Genomic DNA, 21,169 nt, shown 5'->3' on the forward strand with positions numbered 1-21,169 from the left:
CTCATGACCCACACTGTAACCTCGTGACCCACACTCAACTGTAATGCTCAAGCCAGTTGATCATCCTTTGTACAATGAAAGGCCAAGCTAGCGAACCTCAACCACAGAACTCTATTCATGCCAAACAGCAAGCAATGTACAGAACTAAGTGATCTCAAAACCAATGAATCAGATCAAAGCATAAGTGGCATCAAAGTCCCTCCAAATCTAGTTGTGAATGATGGTGCACAGTTAAACGGCTTTGTGGAGAAGGAGGGTTCCTAGACCATCTTGCCCTCAATGTTAGTAGGACTCAGATTGTGAAAGCTAACTTATTTGCAATCGTGTTCATCAAGATGGGCAGAGTGTATCTCCGCTTCCCCTTAGGGTACCAACCATCGAAGAAGATGGGCAGAGTGTATCTCAGCTTCCCCTTGGGGTACCAACCATCGAAGAAGATGGGCAGAGTGTATCTCAGCTTCCCCTTGGGGTACCAACCATCGAAGAAGATGGGCAGAGTGTATCTCAGCTTCCCCTTGGGGTACCAACCATCGAAGAAGATGGATTTCAACCAGTTTGATTCCCTCCCCGTGATATCAAATGGTTATGAATTCTGGGTAAAACAACCTCTAAAGGACCATGTATAATACTTTCTGTTGTACTGAATAGCTGTGCTCCTGATGGAGGAATATGGTGCATTATCAGCTAAGCCTTTAGCCATTTTTTCCAATAAAGTTAAAACACTGGTGTTTGCAAATGAGGAGAGGCAATGAAAGAGAAGTTCTATAAAAGGTTGGAGTGATTGAATGGTAGAGGGTTGATGGTGAAAGACAATGTGGGATAGGCTGGAGGACGTAGAAGTGACAATCGTACAATAAGTACCAACAGTTGCAACTGGAGAAAATAGTAATGAATGAATGAATAACTTTATTGGCCAAGTATGTACACATACAAGGAATGTGCCTTGGTGCTCCACTCGCATGTAACAACAGGAACATACAGTAAACAATTAAGAATAAAGCATAAAACAATTAAAACATTAAGAAGACAACATTAATGTGAGTGAAATAAACCAGAGCAAAAAGAGTCCACAAAATTTTGGTTATTGAGTAGAGCTACTACTCACGGAAAAATGCAGTTTTTATGTCTGGCTGTGGCTGCTTTGACAGTCTGGAGTTGCCTTCCAGAGGGAAGTGCTTCAAAGAGTTTGTGGCCAGGGTGAGAGGGGTCAGAGATGATCTTGCCCGCTCGCTTCCTGGCCCTTATAGTGTACAGTTTGTCAATGGGGGGGGAAGGTTGCAGCCAACAACCTTCTCAGCTGATCGAACGATTCGTTGCAGCCTCCGGATGTCGGGCTTGGTGGCTGAGCCAAACCAGACCACGATGGAGAAGGTGAGGACAGATTCTATGATGCTAGTATAGAATTGGACCATCATTGCCTTTGGCAGATTGTGTTTCCTCAGCTGCCGCAGGAAGTATATCCTCTGTTGGGCCTTTTTGACTGTGGAGTCTACAATCAGTTCCATTGTCTTAAGAGCACTGAGCTCCAGGTTGTTGCGATGGCACCAGGACTCCAGCTGGGTCACTTCCTGTCTGCAGGCAGATTCCTCCCCATCCTGGATCAGTCCAATCAGGGTTGTGTCATCCGCAAACTTGAGGAGCTTGACAGAGGAGTTTGTGGAGGTGCTGTCGTTGGTGTAGAGAGAGTAAAGGAGAGGGGAGGGTACAGTACGTAGCCTTGCGGTGCTCCTATGTTGAGGGTCTGCGGGTCCGAGATGTGCTTTCCCAGCCTCACATGTTGCTTCCTTTCTGTCAGGAAGTTGATGATCCACTGACAGAGGGGTTCAGGCACAGTCAGCTGGGAGAGTTTGGAGTGTAGTAGCTCTGGCACAATGGTGTTAAATGCAGAGCTAAAGTCCACAAACAAAATCCTTGCATATGTCGCCTTGCAGTCTAGGTGCTGGAGGATGAAGTGCAGGCCTAGGTTGACTGCATCATCCACCGATCTATTGGCCCGGTATGCAAACTGCAGAGGGTCCAGCAGGGGGTTTGTGATGTTTTTCAGCTGGGCCAGCATGTTTTTCAAAGGTCTTCATGACTACAGAGGTCAGTGCGACAGGCCTGTAGTCATTAAGACCAGTGATCCTTGTCTTTTTGGGTTAGGAACTGAAATTTGTGAACTCTGGGCTGGACCAGAAAGCTGGAAGGTGCATAAATGAAGGGAGAGAGCAGGCAAACAAAAATTGCAATTGACTTGAAACATTCATTGCACACTGAACTGATCGGTTCCATACTGCGGTCAGCTAATTGAATCCACATTGTCCAGAGCTGACACAGGTTGTTGATTGTATGTTGGCACCCTCTAGTGTGGCAATTTAATTGATTGCCAACCTGAACATGTGCATACGCCCACAACCCTGTTTCTCCTGAGTTGCAGTTCATCAGGTAAATTAGATGTCTAAAGAAGCAAACTTATGTAACACAGCAGAAATCTCATCTGTGTTTTCATTCCCTTTGTGCTGTTTTGCACAAGATTTCAATCAAGAGGAAGTTCTGTTGTTATAGTGTGGTTTGCTGATAGATGTTGTTTACATAAAAAAAAATATGCAGGAAGTCTTGTGTGGTGTTTACATTTGCAAATGTTATTTATATGTTGATCAAATTTCAACATATAAAACATACAGTTCAGTAAAATCTAAACAGTTATGGTAAGTGTCATTTAAAAATCCCTCTTAATCTTGTGAAGCAACTGTTGCACTATGTTGCTTTTTCAACTTTTGCAATTTCAACTTGTGGCATAACATTCTAGTAATTCTGCACACTGTAGCGTATTTCTACAGTACGGCAACTCGTACTGACAGACAAAGTCCTAGCATAAGGTTTCCTGGAGACACCCACGCTCAAAGCATTGGCATCAACTGGATCTGATCCTAGTCAGACGTGCTGCCCTCAAGAACGTTCTCCACACACGCTCCTACCACAATGCGGATTGCGACACAGACCACTCCTTGGTGTGTTGCAAGATCAGGCTGCAACCAAAGAGGTTCTACGGTAACAAGAAGCAGGGGAAACCCCTCATCGATGTCAGCAAGATGCCCCATCCAGACCTCGTGCAACAGTTTGCAGAGGGTTTTAAGAGAGAACTTGGCACCTCGCGTCCTGGAGACTCTGCATCAGACAAGTGGGAAACTCTGCGGGACACCACAGCTTTGGCTAGCTTTGGGAAGAAGATCTCAAAGACACACGACTGGTTTGAGGCCAAGTCGACTGAGATGACTCCCGTCATCGAAGCCAAGCGCACCGCCCTAGCCGGGTACAAGCGGTCAGCCAACGAGAAGAACCTGCAGATCCTCAGGGCTGCCAGGAGCAAGGCTCAGCAGACTGCCAGGCGTTGCGCCAATGAGTACTGGACACAGCTTAGTGAGGACATCCAGACGGCCGCCATAACAGGGAACATCAGGGGAATGTACGATGGCATTAAGAAGGCACTAGGACCAGTCCAGAGCAAGACAGCCCCCCTCAAATCCTCCACTGGGGACGTAATCACAGACAAATGCCAGCAGATGGAGAGATGGGTGGAACACTACTCCGACCTCTACTCGAGAGAGAACACTCTGTCCCCCTCAGCCCTTGACGCCATCGAGTGCCTGCGGACCATGGATGAGTTAGATGGAGAGCCGACGGTAGAAGAGCTCAGCAAGGCCATTGACAGCCTGGCCTCAGGCAAGGCCCCAGGCAGTGATGGAATTCCCCCTGACCTGATCAAGCAGTGCAAGACGACCTTACTGCTTCCTTTGCATGAAGTCCGCTGCCAGTGCTGGCAAGAAGGAGTTGTACCGCAGGACATGAGGGATGCCACGATCATTACCCTCTACAAGAGCAAGGGCGAGAGAAGCAACTGCAACAACTACAGAGGTATCTCCCTCCTCAACATCGTCAGCAAGGTCTTTGCTCGGGTCATCTTGATCCGCCTGCAGAAGCTGGCAGAACGTGTCTACCCAGAGTCACAGTGCGGTTTCCAAGCTGGAAGGTCAACAGTAGACATGGTCTTCTCCCTTCGCCAGCTCCAGGAGAAGTGCAGAGAACAGCGGATGCCCCTGTATATTGTTTTCATTGACCTCACCAAGGCGTTCGACTTCGTCAGCAGAGATGGCCTATTCAAGGCTCTCCCAAAGATCGGCTGCCCACCAAACCTGCAGAGCATGATAGAATCCTTCCACATCAACACGAAGGGGACAGTGCAGTTCAATGGCAGTTTCTCAGAGCCCTTCAACATCCGCAGTGGCGTCAAACAAGGCTGTGTCCTCGATCCCACACTCTTTGGGATTTTCTTCGCTCTGCTCTTGATACATGCCTTCGGCACCGCAACAGAGGGGATCTACTTGCGTACTAGATCAGACGGCAAGCTCTTCAACCTCACCTGCCTCCGAGCCAAGCCAAAAGTACGTGAAGCTCTCATCAGAGACATGTTGTTCGCCGATGACGCAGCAGTTGTGTCCCACACCCAGCATGAACTACAGTCACTGATGGACCGCTTCTATCGGGCTTGCAAGGACTTCAGGCTGACCATAAGCCTGAAGAAGAAGAACGTCTTGGGACAGGATACAGAGGCACTGCCTGTCATCACCATCGACGACTACGAACTCGATGCCGTCCCATCAGTTCACGTACCTCGGCTCCAACATCACCGACAACCTCTCCTTGGACACAGAGATTGACAATAGGATCGGGAAGGCAGCTACAACTCTCGCTCGCCTCACAACTCGAGTGTGGACCAATCCAAAGCTGACAGTGAAGACAAAGATAGAAGTCTACAATGCCTGTGTCAACAGCACGCTGCTGTACGGCAGTGAGACATGGACTACATATGCCAGACTGGAGAGAAGACTCAATACCTCCACATTAGAAGCATCCTCCGTATCCTGGGTATATCCTGGCAAGACAGTGTCCAACGCTGAGATTCTGTCTCGCGCTGGCCTTCCGAGTATGTACACTCTACTCAGGCAGTGCAGGCTGCGGTGGCTGGGCCTTGTCCACCGCATGGAGGATGGCCGTATTCCAAACGACATCCTCTATGGAGAGCTGACATCTGGGAGGAGAACCATCGGCCGCCCCCAGCTACGTTACAAGGATGTCTGCAAGAGAGATTTGAAGGCGCTCGACATCGATGTGGAGTCCTGGGAGAGCCTTGCAGCTGACCGTACGAGGTGGAGAGGTACCCTGAACCAACATCTCAAAACGGGGGAAGAGAAACTGATGAACACAGCGGCAGACAAGCGGGCACGCAGAAAGGAGCGCAGCAACTTCAACAAACCAGAGACCACACACAAATGTGACCTTTGCAACCGAGACTGTCATTCCTGCATTGGTCTCTTCAGTCACAAGCGATGCTGCTCTAGCCGAGGTGTGGAGCAAGCAGCCGACTAGGATGCATCACCCATGGTCAGCCATGACCGAGGGGGGCCTAAGAATAAAAAGAGCGTATTTCTAAAATAAACTTTTGATGTGTAACATTGCATAGTTCTGTATGGCAAGATGATAACAGGTTGAGCGCTACTACCTGCAAGATGTCAGACAGCCTGCAGTAATGTCAATTAGAAGTGTCCAATATTCTTTTTTGACTAAAAGCCATTGATGGCTAAGAAATCTTTATGTATCCATCTGTCCATATTTTTTTGTTTAAAGAAATGAAGTACTATATTTACATAGCAATTGCCATGGCCTCTGCATCACACAATGCTCCTTAAAATTGATGAAGAAAAAAATCTGAAATATAATTGCTCGTAAAGTAGGATAAACAGCAATCAATTTGTACACAAAGGTTGCAAAACAGTGAAATGTCTGCTTTGACAGAAAGTTGAAGGATGAATATGGTCCATAAATTTGAGGTACTCCTGTGACCATTGTGAAGTAAGCCTTGGAATTTACCTTGTAAGCCTTGGGACTTGCCATCGCCCGTGCGGCTCGGCCGCGAGGCCTTCCATCGGCCGGTACGGCCACGGGGCCTTCCATCGCCCGGTGCGGCTCGGCCGCGGGGACTTTCCATCTCCTTGCGGGGGCTGTGCGGGTCGGTCGCCTCGGTAGGGGTCGAGCTGTCTGTCCGTGGTAGGGGCATGGGGGAAGAGAGAGGAAGTTTTTTTTTGCCTTCCATCACAGTGAGGGGGTGTTTGGAGTCACTGTGATGGATGTTTGTGTTGGGGTTGTGTGTCTTGTGTTCTTTGTTTTTTTGCTCTGACTGATGTGCCATTGTGCCGCCCTAAGTGTATGTGGACTTTCATGACAAGAAGTAAGCTTTGTCCAGTTTAAAAAATGTATCTACACATCGGAGAGTCGAGAGTCCCTAGGACCAATAAGAAAAAATTGATCGTAGGGATTTGATGTGAGGTTTCTTCCCAAAGATAAACACAGTTCCCAAAAGATCGTAATACAAAGGTAACGCCTATACTTCATTGGAATCTTGTCTTGCTCTGGATGTTTTTATATGGCATGACTCTAAAATTGAAAATGTAAGCGTATAGTTTAATTTAGAGATACATCGCGGAAACAGGCCCTTTTGGCCGACCAGCGATCCCTGCACATTAACACTATCCTACACCCACTAGGGACAATTTTTTTACCATTTACCAAGCCAATGAACCTACATACCTGCACGTCTTTGGAGTGTGGGAGTAAACCGAAGATCTTGGCAAAACCCACGTGGTCACGGGGAGAACGTATAAACAGACCCGTAGTCAGGATCGAACCCTAGTTTCCGGCGCTACATGCGCTGTAAGGCAACAACCCTACCGCTGCACCAATGTGCCACCCGAAAATATGGATAAAACTTTGCATAATTAACATTCAAGATGTTATCTTGAGTAATACAAGATTCCAATTAGTTTGGTTCATAGTACAAACTTTCAAATAGTCATGGTCAAATATCTTTAATTTTCCAACAGACCGACAAAGTAAATTTTGAATGTGAGCAGGACCAAGAAAATATATAAGTATACATGAAGCTAGAACATTGTAAAGTACAGCACATAAGCCTTGTACAATAAGGTTCCAAAGAATGGACAAGTAAGGGAAGTTGTGTAGGAAAATAATTGCAGATGCTGGTACAAGTCGAAGGTATCACAAAATGCTGGAGTAACTCAGTGGATCAGGCAGCATCTCAGGAGAGAAGGAATGGGTAACGTTTCGGGTCGAGACCCTTCTTCAGACTGATGTCAGGGGAGGGGGCGGGACAAAGAAAGGATGTAGTTGGAGGGAAGTAGTTAGTAGCCCAGGACTTGAGTAGGTAAGGAATGTGAGGGCTTGAAAACATGTTAAATAAAGTTTAAAGAATTGTATGTAGTTGTGTGTCTTGTTGCTTTTTTGGTATGACTATGGCAAAACAAATTCCTAGGATGTTGCAAAACATACTTGGCTAATAAATTATGATTTATTATATTATGGATAAAGGAAGTACTTTATAATTAAAAGTTATCAGTGATATTACCTAGCTAGAGAAGTTGAGAGACAACTTAGAGAAGCAGTGCTACTTAGAAATGGGACAGCAGAAAGTGGGTATAATAATAGTTACATGTTACAATCTATTTTTGTTGATTATAACTAATGCACTGGGTGTGACTAATAGATACGATGGAAATAGCAGTACATTGAATTTTGAATACAGACACAGGAAGCGGAATAGGAAGTGGATGAAAAGTGTGTTCGTGCAAATCTTGTGGCATTCATTTTTTAGAAATGGCTTTTACAATATCTAAATTTGTAATGAACTTGGAGCAAAGTACTGTATTCTTTCTTTTAATTTAATTTAAGCATAAAACATGACTAAAAGCTGAATATAATGGAGAATGCTGAATAAGATTGAAGAAATTGAGAATTGATTTTACTTGGGTGGTAGCAGTAGATTGTAAGGAAGGAACTTCACAGAAGAAAAGAAAATGGGAGGAGGAGGAGAAAGGTTTATCAGGGGAAGTTTAAGGCCCAAGAGCAATTAACATTGAGGAGTCTCAAGAAGCCAGAATTGTGGAAATAAAGGGGATTACGGTTGAGGAAGTGAAGGGTTTCAAAATGAGGAAGTGGTGTTGCTTAACAAAGAGCTATTGTCGGCGATGGTGAGTGAGGACTTGGTTTGAATGTAGATTGGGAAATAACTTCAGATTTCCATTTTATTGAGGGTGACTGACTAAAACTGTGTTGGAATAATTAAATCTGGAAGTTACAAAGATGTGTCTAAATGTTAGTGGTCAACAGGATTGACTCGGGAATGTTGCAAAGGTAAAAATAGGCTGTCTTGTAGAAAACACATGCAAGAACGCTCTCTTGGGAAGAACACAAATATGTGGTGAGAAGCTCATGAGCACAATGTAACACTTGTTGAGTTGTGACGCTTCATAATTTCATTCTCTTTGGTGCATGTTTTGTGATTAGAAAGCTGACATATTTTCTATATTTGGTTACCAAAGATACCATATGTGGAATTCTGCACTGACGTCAAGCAATACAACATAGAAACGGGTCCCGCAGCCCAACTCATCCATGTCAACCAAGATACCCCTTCCAAGACCCATTTCTGTTAAAATATTATTAGTGTGTATAGTTAAGAAGAATTCAATCTTAGCTGCATATATTGTTGTTATACCTCAGCATGTATACAAAAGGTAAGTAAACCACCCCACAGAACTGGTGGAGATAGGTGTGTTGTAGGATGCATTGTACAAGTCACATTTCCAGTGCCATTTTATACTCCTGCGAAAGGCTTTTCCGGTTGTGATGGTTAGAGAATATGAGAATGAACATTGGTAATTGTTTCCAATCTTCATAAAACATTTACTTGAATTTATTGCAAAACAGAGTGCTGGAGATATTCAGCGGGTCAAGCAGGATTGGGACCCTTCTTTAGACTGATTGGAATGGGGTGGAGAAAGCTGGGATAGAGAGGTGGGGGTGCGACAAAGCCCACTAGGTGATGGTGGATCCAGGCAAAGGGTGGAAGATGGGTGGTGTAAGTGACAAAGGCTAGAGGTGATAATAAGACAAAAGGGTGTCGGAAGAGGAGAGGAGGCATGACATGTCTGTTAAATGTTGCTATTGTAACTGGTTCTTCCATCTCGCTTGTCAGCACGTTCCAGGCACCTTCCGCAAGCAAACAAAAATATTTCTATATAGATGTCATTTTAAACTTTTCTCCTCGCTCACCTTAAACCTATGCTCACTAGTATTTTGCATTTCAATCTGAGATAAAGACTTTGACTATCTACTCTACCTATGACTCTCATCATTTTATAAACATCTATCAGGTCCCCTCTCGGATGCTGAAACTCCACAGAAAACATCCCACGTTTGTCCATCCTGTACATATACCTAAATTGCACTCCAATCCAGGCAACATCTTGGTAAACCTCGTGAAGTTAACAAAGGCTTTGCCCTTTCAGGTGAACAGATTGAAGTGCACTACTTTGAGGAAGAGTAGAGAATTGTCTGACATTCATCCAAAAACTGATCAACTGACTGCTATGAAATTGCATTTTTCTTCATTGCATCAGTGACTCTACTCAAATTTATTTGTTATTGCTCTGGGACATTGCAAAGATGTGAAATCTATCATTTTTAAGCAGAGAAAATCAACACATTTTTCATAGGGAAATTGAAGCATATGCAATCAGGATGCTAAATCACCAGGGATTTTATTGATTGGTGAGGGCGAAATGGTCTGTTCCTGTATCTATTTAGGCTCAATTAGCTGTTGATCAATATTTCTAATTGAGTGTCTACATACTACCATTCTTCAGAGGGATCATTTTTGTTTATCAGACTAATGGTATAATAATGAGTTGACAAATTTGTCATCCGTAGACTCAACACCTTTAACAACAAATATGGAATTAGCAATATGTTAATTCCACAAGCGAGAGAGAAGATCCAGTAGGTAAAATATGTGCGCAGTAGATGGATGAATGAAGGGGTGAAAATGGGGGTTGTAGATCATTCAGTACCGTAGCAACTGAGAAATACAGCATGGAAACAGGCCCTCAGCCTGACTCGTGCATGCTGTCCAAGTTGCTTAACTAAGCTAGTCCCACTTCATAAGATCATGTGATAAGTGTAGAATTTGGCCATTCGGCCCATCAAGTCTATTCTGCCATTCAATCATAGCTGACCTGTCTCCCTCCTAACCCCATTCTCCTGCCTTCTCCCCATCACCTTTGACACCTGTACTAATCATGAACTTGCATGTGCCTGGCCCATATCCCTCTAAAATCTTTCAGATCTATGTACCTATCAAAGTTAGTTTCTTGAAAGTTAGCGTCACAGGTGGATATTTGTGGCCAAAACGTCTGTTGGCACATTGGCCTTCATCAGTCAGAGTATTGATTATAGAAGTTGCAAGGTCATGTTGCAGTCATATAAGAGTATTGTGTTCTGTTTTAGACACCATGTTATATGAAAGATGTTGTCAAACTGGAAAGGGTGCAGACAAGATTTACGAAGATGTTGATAGGACTTGAGAGCCTGAGCTTTAGGGAGAGGTTGAGCAGGCTAGGACTCCATTCCTTGGAGCGCAGAAGGATGAGGGGTGATCTTCTCGAGATGTATAAAATCATGAGAGTAATAGATTGGGTAATTGCAGTCTCTTGCCCAGAGTAGGGAAATTGAGAATCAGAGGACATGGGTTTAAGGTGAGGGGGGAAATATTTAATAGGAACCTGAGGGCTAACTATTTTACACAAAGGGTGGTGGGTGTATGTAACGAGCTGCCGGAGCAGGTAGTTGAGACAGGTACTAACTCAATGTTTAAGAAACATTTAGACGAATATGGATGGGATGTGTAGTGGGATCTGGGCCAAAAGCATGCTGGTGGGACTAGTATAGATGGGACATGTTGGTTGATGTGGGCCAAAGGGCTTGTTTCCACACTATGACACTTTGGCTCAAAATGTTTATAAAAATCATGACAGTACCCACCTCCTGTGGCAGCTCAAGCCATGTGCACACCACTCTCTGTGTGAGAAGGATGCCTCTCTGGTCCCTTTTAAATGTTTCCGCTCTCGCCTTAAACCTATGCTCTCTAGTTTTGGACTCCTTTACCATTGCAAAAAGACTATCTTTTATCCTCACCAAAAATGCCCCTCATGATTTTCTAAACCTCTAAGGTGTCCCACTGCCTCTATGCACTAGGTAGAAAAGATACAGTCTAATCAGCCTGTCTCTATTTTATAACATTCTCAAATCCTTTTTGCACGCTTTTGTTTAATGACATTCATCATATAACAGGACAACCAAAATTGTACACAATGCTCCAAATATGGCCTTACCAATATCTAGTACAATTGTAATATAGCGTCCCAACTCCTGTAAATAATAGGCTGATTAACAATGGCAAGCAAACCAAACACTTCCTTTACTATACCTCTGCTGCTTTCATGGATTTAAGAATCTGCATCCCGATATTTCCCTGTTTACAACACTCCCCAGAGCCTTACCATTTACTGTGCAAATCCTCCCCAGGTTTGTCCTACCAAACTGCAAGGGCCAGGAAGCGAGCGGGCAAGATCATCTCTGACCCCTCCCACCCTGGCCACAAACTCTTTGAAGCACTTTCCTCTGGAAGGCAACTCCAGACTGTCAAAGCCGCCACAGCCAGACATAAAAACAGCTTTTTTTCCGCGAGTAGTAGCTCTACTCAATAACCAAAAGTCTGTAGTCACTTTTTGCTCTGGTTTATTTCATTCACATGGTTAAACTGTAATGTTGTATTCTTAATGTTTTAATGTTTTATGCTTTATTCTTAATTGTTTACTGTATGTTCATGTTGTTACTTGCGAGCGGAGCACCAAGGCACGTTCCTTGTATGTGTACATACTTGGCCAATAAACTTATTCACTCCATTCATTTCATTCATTCAAAATGCAACATCTCCATTTTTCTGAATTGGAGATTTCACCTTCCATTCCTCAGTCCATTGGCCCTATTGATCAAGACCCTGTTGTGATAGTCGATAACCACCTTCACTTTACATTATACCACTGCATTTAGTGCCATCTGCAAACTTAATACCAACATTTACAAATAAGTCATCAATATAAATAATGAACAACACTCAACCTAGCACCAATCAGCAAGGTTCACCACTTGTTATAGGTCACCAGTTTCAAAAGCAATCCTCTACCACCATCCTCTCTCTCTTACCTTGTAAGCCAGCTTTGTATCCATCCCTAGCTTCCCATAATGTCCTAGCATACACTTGATCAGTTCCTGGGTTATGAATCCATCTTATTGCATTTTAAGACCTCCAGCACCTCCTTTTCTGTAATGTATGCTCTTTTCAAGACTTTTCTATTACCTTTCCTGAGTACTCCTGCATTCAAGTCTTTCTCAACAGTAAATATAAATTGCGCTACACATAAATAATCTACCTGGTTGATTGTTACGGGGTCCTATTCTTTACCAAGTTACCCTTTTACCCTTAATGTACCGGTAGAATCTTTTTGGATTCTCCTTTACCTTATTTTGCCAAAGTTAATGTCCCCTGTTTGCCCTCCTGATTTCATTCTGAAGTGTACACCCCACCCCCTATACTCAATGGATTCGCTCGATCCCAGATGTGTACACCTGATGTTTGTTTCTTTTTTTTGACCAGATCCTTAATATTATGTCATCCAGGAAACCCAACATCTGCCAGGCTTTCCTTCACTCTTTCCCTTCCCATTCCCACACTGCTCTCTGTTCTTGGCCTTCTCCACTGCCAGGGTTAGGCCAAATGTGAACAAGAGGAACTGCACCTCATATTCTGCCTTGGCAGTCTACAGCCTGATGGCCTGAACTTTGAACTCTCTAATTTCAGATAAACTTCTGCCGCCTCTCACCCAGCATCTTCTGCCATCACCCACACACTCCTTCCACTGGGACCCTCCCACACCCCTCACAACACTTCCTATCTATCCACCCACACCTCCATTATTTGGTCCCACCCTCTACATTTTCCCATCAGATTCTGTGATCTGCAGGACATGGATACCTTCACCTATCACGTTCTAGCCGCTGTTCCTTTCTCCATTCTTCTCTTGCCCACCAAACTCCATCCACCATTCCATCCCTCCTCATCTTGATCCACCTATTGCCTTCTAACTCTTGCTCCATTCCCTTCATCTCTTTCTGCTGGCTATGTCCCCTCTACTCTTTCACTCCAATGGAAGGACCTGGACCTGAAATGTCAACTGTTCATTTTCTTCACCGATCTGTCCGACCTGCTGAGTTCCTCCAGCATTTTGTTTTTCATTCCAGATTCCAACATCTGCACTCTTTTGTGTCTGCATAAAACAAAAACTTTTCATAGCCGTATGTGAGAAAAGTTATGAAGCAATTGTCAGCTGATGCCATGGTCTGGTTTCCAATTAAAGAGCATAAGGGAAGGTCATTTCCCTTTCAACTGGAAGCTTAAAAGCACAGTATCAGCTGACCATGACTTTCCAAATTTCTCACTTTTAAAATGCAATTTCCTTTTTTTTAGTATAGCAAGAAAATAGATACACTATAATTTATAATAAACAACTGCTTTATTGTTTGCTATTTTTATGCATTATCTATTTAACTATCATGTTGATAATTTTGATAATTGTACCACACCTATTACACAATTCATTTTTTAGTTTCTATATAAATTTTGCTTTAATCAGAAGTTCCCAAGGTTGGAGAATATGGTCCCTGACTTTACATTTTTGGCTGAAAATTTTGTTTAAATTCCGGTTTCTCCCATAGCTACTCATTTTTGAGAGCTGTATGTAAGGAAGCTCATATGCATTGTTATTTTGTATCAATTAAACATCCATTGATCAGCCCTCAGCTACAATGGCAAATTTTAACATTTCTCATACATGGTGCTGATATTCCCAATTGATCTTTGGATTCTGGAAAAATGTCAACATTTCAACCAACCCTGATTCCATTATTCATTCCTGAAAGAAAATTGAACATTTCCAGTTCAGTAAGCTGAGTTGTGTTGAGCTGCATGGAAAACAATACCTTACCACTCAGATAATGTAATGTATGGAATTTAGGCCATGGTTTGAAATTCTACTGCAGCTGGAGTAACCTTGCTCTGATTTTTCAACATAATATGCATTTGGCCAAGTGATTTTGAAGCCTGTTCCCACTCTTGCCTTCCAATCTGTAAAAATCCTCTGTAGCAGCTTTAGTTAATTATTCCATTGAAGTGAATCCATTCATTTTTGATTGATTAAATTGATTGAAAGATGCTTTACAGAAACAGGACCTTTTGGCCCACTGAGTCCTCAGCAACCATCACACTAGTTCTATGTTATCCCACTTTCACATCCGCTCCCTCCCCACATTAGGGACCATTTACCGAGACCAATTAACCTACAAAACCACACGTCTTTGGGATGTGTGAGGAAACTGGAATACCTGGAGGAAACCCATGGGAGAATGTGTAAAATCGACACAGATGACACCTGAAGTCAGGATCGAATCTGGGTCTCTGGTTCACAAAGCAGATCTTGTGAGGCAGCAACTGTACCAACTGTGCCTCTGTGCAGCATTTATCTAAAAACCATCAAAAATTATTTCTAAAAAATCCATTAGCTGCTTTTGCAGGGACTGAACTTGTGCATCTGAATTAAATAATTCAAGAGGCAAGGCAAGGTATATATTTGAAATGTCTACAAAATACAACAACGTTGTTGAATTTCAAATGTGTGCTGTACATTGCCAAATGGTATCCATGAACACATTTTCAGACAGAACATTATTTTTGCCTGTATTTTAATTAACATCATCTGCCATTTGAGCATCATATATTACAAATCACATATTAAAATGGAATTAACAAAGGAATATGTTCTCTTATTTCAAGATTTGCTTTTCTTGATTTACAAATAATAATGGATGTGGTTACAGCTTTGAAACTTGCTATGTTCATTGTATTATGTTTTATTTTTAATTGTCTACTGTCTATCGTGTTGCTACTTGCGAGCAAAGCAGCAAGGGAAATTCCTTTTAGGTATACATATTTGGCTAATAAAATTTATTCAATTCAATTCCATTAATTTGTGTTTCCTGTATATTCTGAGAATGCCTTTATCTTGATGCAAGCATCTCACAGAATACAACATACTTCCCTAAATTTTACAGCAACGTTCTTTGATATGTTACATCAGCATTAGTTGCACTAGATATCACTAATGTGGCTGCTTTGTTTTTTTGGAAGTTTTTAATGTGAAATTAAAAGTAGCACAAAAGGAGTCCAGAACCAGGGGTCACAGCTTAAGGATAAGGGGGAAGTCTTTTAGGACCGAGATGAGAAAAAATTTCTTCACACAGAGAGTGGTGAGTCTCTGGAATTCTCTGCCACAGAAGGTCAAGTCAAGTCAAGTCAATTTTATTTGTATAGCACATTTAAAAACAACCCACGTTGACCAAAGTGCTGTACATCTGATTAGGTACTAAGGAAAAAAAATGAAACATACAGTAGCACGCAAACAGTTCACAGCGCCTCCTCAATGAGCCTCAAACGCTAGGGAGTAGAAATAGGTTTTGAGCCTGGACTTAAAGGAGTCAATGGAGGGGGCAGTTCTGATGGGGAGAGGGATGCTGTTCCACAGTCTAGGAGTTGAGGCCAGTTCATTGGCTATATTTAAGAGGGAGTTAGATGTGGCCCTTTTTGCTAAAGGGATCAGGGGGTATGGAGAGAAGGCAGGTACAGGCTACTGAGCTGGATGATCAGCCATGATCATATTGAATGGCGGTGCAGGCTCGAAGGGCCGAATGGCCTACTCCTGCACCTATTTAAAAAAAAATTTTAAAAATTTAAAAAAAAGAGAGCAGCTGCATTTCCTTTGTCAAAAGTAGCTCTGTGCCAGATCCAGGAGCTGAAACTACATTTTCCTCTCTACCCTCCTGCAGTTTGACCCCATTTCCCTATAGATGTTAATTGGTCAACCTTCCTGGTTTCAAAATGTGCAGGACTTTTTTTTAACTTAAACAACAAGATTATTTTTTTCCCCTTTAACCAATGGGTTGATACTTCTCATAAAATAAAAATTAAACCAACCATAAAATTCTAAAACTACTGAACAGTTTAATCCTCTTTGATTCTTTCATCTCCATTTCCGGAAAACTTGATTTCAAAAGCTCAGATAAATATTTTGTGGAATAAAAATATATTAAATGAACAGATTGTCCACAAAAAAAACCCACCAGCCTTTTCAAATATTTTCAAATACTAATGGAAATTAATAGGTTTATCAGGTAACACATTTGTCATTGCTTTGGTCATTATCAGCTCATTTCCATTAGCTTTTTGACTCAAGACAACTACACATATTGCATATATGATGAAGCAAAATGTTATTAAGAAAGCATATGACTCGGAACTAGTATTCACCAATGGGCTTCACAAAAAGCTGGAGTAACTCAGCGGGTCAGGCAGCATCTCAGGAGAGAAGAAAGGTCGAGACCCTTCTTCAACCGCTGAGTTACTCCAGCTTTTTGTCATACCTTTGATTTGTACCAGCATCTGCAGTTATTTTCCTACACAACTTCACCAATGGGCTTTATAATTAGAAGATTTGAGGCCAACCATATTCAAAATATAAACTTGCAAAAGTACTAGACAAATTAAAAATGCAGATCAACTTGTTTAATAATTAAACTGAGGTTAATTAACAAGAGTAACATCTATTCCTATTCTGAATTGCAAAATTGGCATTTAAGCTCCAAATTCAGTATCATGGCTTCGATTTTGTTGCAAAGCAGATCTTGCCCACATCTACTATGACCATATATAACACGACAGTGGTTCAGTAAAGTGTAGAAACAGATGTAAAAGTACTGTCTGCTGGTTGATTAGTGTTTGTGGAATGTTTAATGGCTCTGAGCCTTTACTTGCTGGAGTTTAGAAGGATGATGGGGGAATCTCATTGAAACGTACCGAATAACAAAAGGCTTAGTGAATGTGGAGAGGATGGTTCAAGTAATGGGAGAGTCTCAGACCAGATGGCACAGCTTCAGAATAAAAGGATGTACCTTAAAATAGATGTGATGAGTAATTTCTTTAGCCAGAAGGTGGTGAATCTGTGGAATTCATTGCCACAGATGGCTGTGGAGGCCGTCATTTGGCATTTTTAAAGAGGAAATTGATAGGATCTTGATTAGAAAGAGCATCACAGGTTTTGCAGAGAAAGCAGAAGAATGTGGCTGAGGGAAAAATAGATTAGCCAAGATTGAATGGCAATGCTGCTATATCTTGTGCTCTTAGGACCACAGTGTGGTGACAAAACATCATCTATGATAATTATCAACACCATTGCTCCACATGGATGTGTTCTCAGCCCCTTGCTACACACCCTATACACCCACAACTGTGATTGATTGAAGGATACAACATGGAAACAGGTCCTTCAGCCCACCGAGTTCATGCCGATCATTGGTCACCCATTCACACTAGTTCTATATTATCCCACTTTTGTATTCCATTTCCTACACACTAGGGGTAATTTACATACTGCACATCTTTAGGATGTAAGAGGAAACTGGAGCATCTAGAGGAAATCCACATGGTCATTGAGAATGTGCAAACTCCACACAGGCAGCATCCGAGGTCAGGATAGAATCCGGATCTCTAGCACTGTGAGGTAGTAGCTCTACAAGCTGTGCCTCTGTGCTGCTGAAATTCTGCTCTTAAATCCATTTACAGGTTTTCAGATGACACCACTGTGGTGGAGTGGATCTCAAACAATGACAACATGGAATACCGGCAGGAAATAAAGAGCTCAAGTAACATGGCATCAGCACAACAGCCTCTCCCTTAATGTCAGCAAGATAAAAGAGCTAATTAGTGACAAAGAATCGAGGTGGAATACTTGCTCCAATCAGCATCAATGGTGCTCTCATGGAGATGGTTGAGAGCTTTACATTCCGAAGCACAGATATCACTAATATCTTTTCCTGGGTCAATCGCACTGAATTTAATGCCAGGAAAACTTACCAATGGCTTTACTTCCTGTGATGAAAAATGAGGTTTGGCATGTCTGCAATGATTCTTACTAACTTCTACAGATGCACCATAGAAAGCATCCTATCAGGATGCATCGCAGCATTGTTTGGCAATAGCGCAGTCCAAAATTGCAAGACCATGCAGTGGATGTACCCCAATCGATCACATAGCTAAGTCTTCCCACCATCGACTCCATCTGCACTCTGCAATGCCATCGGAAGGCAACCAACATAATCAAAGACCTTTTTCCATTGGTATCTTCGTTGCAGCTGTGCATGCAGTGTCTTGCTGCAATGTGCTATGACTAGTTTGAAAGATTATGAATAGAAACCTGCACGTGGAAACTGAATAAGAATGGAGTTCAGAATAATATCTACATCTGCACACAGGGAAATGAATTAAATTCCAAGCTTTTTCTACAAGTTGTGCAGTTTAAACTCGTCCTTTTTTTAGGAAGCATACTTTTTTGCTAGTTCATTTTTTTAATTGCCAGATGTGCTATAATCCTTTATTCCGTTACTGTAAACAATTGCAGCCACATAACGGAAGGTCTGGGAGAAGCAGGTGGCAACTGCTGGGAACTGGTGATGTCATTGAAGGGTATGGAATAGGCCAGACAAAAGCATTACCGTCCGCCATGTTGCGCCTTGCAAATCCTTTTAATTCTACATTTCAGATCCACTTTCATTATGTGGCTCTGTAAGAAATTTTAACACTGGGTTTATTAACCCAGCAGTCAAATCAAATATCTGAGATTATTGACACACAACATTTGAGAATGAATGTGTTTATTGTTGCTGGTCTGTTGTATTTCGATTGTAGCCAAAATGTTAGAGATTGGCTTTGAACAAAGTGCATTTAAGAACAGAGGGTGATCTCTGAAACATAACTACCCACAATATGCCATCTTGCTGCTCAGGAGCACTTTGTTGCTTTCCTCCAAAGAAACATTCAGAGAATCATGTATATTCAGTGGTTTGATTTATTTGGAAAGGCTTCTCCAAGATTTTTCAGTGATGTAAAAGAAGATAGCTTTGATGGTGGGAAAACATCAAATACCATACAATATCTCCTCATTAATGCAATTGGGAATACTTTGATCAATCAGAAAGGCATTAATTTGAAAGGAATTTGTCATTGGAACAGAAATTTGGCAGTTGCATCTTAGTACTTCATTATTATCTGTAAATTGTATTTAATGGGAGTCAAAAGGTCTTGAGGAATTTGGGTTGACAGCTCAGGCTTTTATTGCTGAAATCATTCAACTGGGAGCTAATTTCATTAGTCAAATTGATTTTGTTGCGGGTCTGTTTTATTTCTATTGTAGCCAAAGGTTAGAGATCAGCTTTGAACAAAATGGTTTTAAGAATAGTGTAATCTCTGAAACATAACTACTGCACAATGTGCCGTCTTGCTGCTGAAGAGCCCTTTGTTTATACCAATGTGTGTATACTGCATCAGATACCTCCTCCTTATATTTTCTATGTTCAACCAGTTGGTAATGTTAATTACATTTAAAGCCATACTGAATTTTGAAGATAGACTTTTCCCAGGCAGGACTTGTTAAAAACACCTGAAATTCTGACAGATATACTTTACCATTGCTTGCTTTCGTGATAATTTAATGATTGAGTAACAATCTTATTAATAGTGAGTGCAAGATGTTTGTGTTCTTAAAAACTCTGTTCCTTGAATAGTCCTTCAAGGTTTTTGATAAAGTACAGAATATTCTTCATTGGTTGCTGTTATTACTAATGTGACTTTGTAGTGCTAACACTGCGTGTCATTACACAGCATGTAATGTTGTTCCTATTTAATGTGATGTTTACAAGAAACTAATAATAGTTTCTAAAGGTTTTAAGTCTATGTTGTACAATAAAATTTGATTATTTAATTTGAAATATGAATACATCAAGACCATTTAGTTTTCAAATTTGGATATTCTTGTATTTCACTTTCCTACTTTCCTTCACCTTCCTACCTTATCTTCACATCTTAAACTAGGTTTAAATTATATTCTCAATTTCATATTTTAAAGTATTTTAACAAGATCTGGCCTGTGACCAGTATAAATCATCGTGTAAACGGACCATTTGATTTTTATCTTGATCCTCTTTTCAGTTTACTAATTCTGCATCTTTTATAAAGCTTGTTGGCCTTTTTGGGTGTTTGTGACATTCAAGTACCTGACAGACAGTGAAAAATCCTGGTTTGGGGGTTTGGGTACACAGCAAATTAAGCCCAATCTTTAAAATCCATAACTTCAACACCTCCTGGATACCTTTTACTGAAGGCCTCACATTACCTTTTCCAATTGTTCCTTAAGAATAAGTTAATTGAATTGTAGGAGACTTCACAGATTATGTCAGTGCTGCTGTTTTAGAGCTGGTGTCTTACCCTAACTTGCTTATGTCCAGCCATTTTGTTATTTAGTTTCTAAATATTTATTCCCTTCTGTTTTTTAAACAAGAAGTTAATTATGAATTTTGCTGCTTGCATAAATTATTTATTCTCGGCATTGAAATGCTCTCACGCTATGCATTCCTTTTTACAAATTCACTGATCACTGTAAATTGCTTTATCTCTCCACATTAATTGTGAACACCTCTGTCAGAATTCCTTAAAACTTCTGTGCTCTGATTAACATAAAGTCAATCTAACTGGTCTTTCCATGCATTATTTTCTTGAAGGACTGTGTCCACTTTGTGCCTTGATATTTGTTCTAAAGTAAAACTACCAATTAACTTCATTATTCTGGAGCAGGACCTGGCCACTCAATGCCTCGATCTGCTCCACAGTTCAGTAAGATTATGCCTGATCCATTTGGCCTCGATAAAACTCTCTCACTCTGTAGCCCCCACTCCAATATTATTTTTGACTCCATTATATTGTAAGTATGTATCAATCTCCACCTTGAGATTATTCAGTGAGGCTGGTAATGGCACATATCAACTCCTACCTCAGCAAGAACCTGGACCTACTACAATTTGCCAACTGTTCAGCCCTTCGAACCTGCTCTGTGTTCATCAAGATCATGCCTCAACACCATAATTCACCACTCTCCCCATATTCCTTGCTTTCCATGTTGCCCAGGCTTTAAATGAGCATAACAGCTTCCATGTCCATCCAATGTGGAAAATTCTATTGTTTGCTGCCCTCTAAATGAAGAAATTTCCCCTAAGTATATCC

At 41.7% G+C, this 21,169-nt stretch overlaps 1 protein-coding gene across 3 annotated transcripts in view; it reads left to right on the plus strand.

Moving 5' to 3' along the window:
* LOC144592418 (E3 ubiquitin-protein ligase MARCHF3-like) overlaps positions 1–21,169 on the plus strand; it is a 59,509-nt gene that overhangs the window by 24,749 nt on the left and 13,591 nt on the right. The window contains exons 2-3 of one of the 3 annotated variants that reach the window (XM_078396997.1): positions 9,823–9,895; positions 17,681–18,003. The exons of 1 other annotated variant lie outside the window; for it this stretch is intronic. The gene's annotated coding sequence lies outside the window, so the exon portion shown is untranslated. The remainder of the gene's footprint in view (positions 1–9,822; positions 9,896–17,680; positions 18,004–21,169) is intronic. One more of the 3 variants, XM_078396998.1, reaches the window with a different exon arrangement.

The sequence above is a fragment of the Rhinoraja longicauda genome, chromosome 3 (genome assembly GCF_053455715.1).
Source record: "Rhinoraja longicauda isolate Sanriku21f chromosome 3, sRhiLon1.1, whole genome shotgun sequence".
Lineage (NCBI taxonomy): Eukaryota > Metazoa > Chordata > Chondrichthyes > Rajiformes > Arhynchobatidae > Rhinoraja > Rhinoraja longicauda.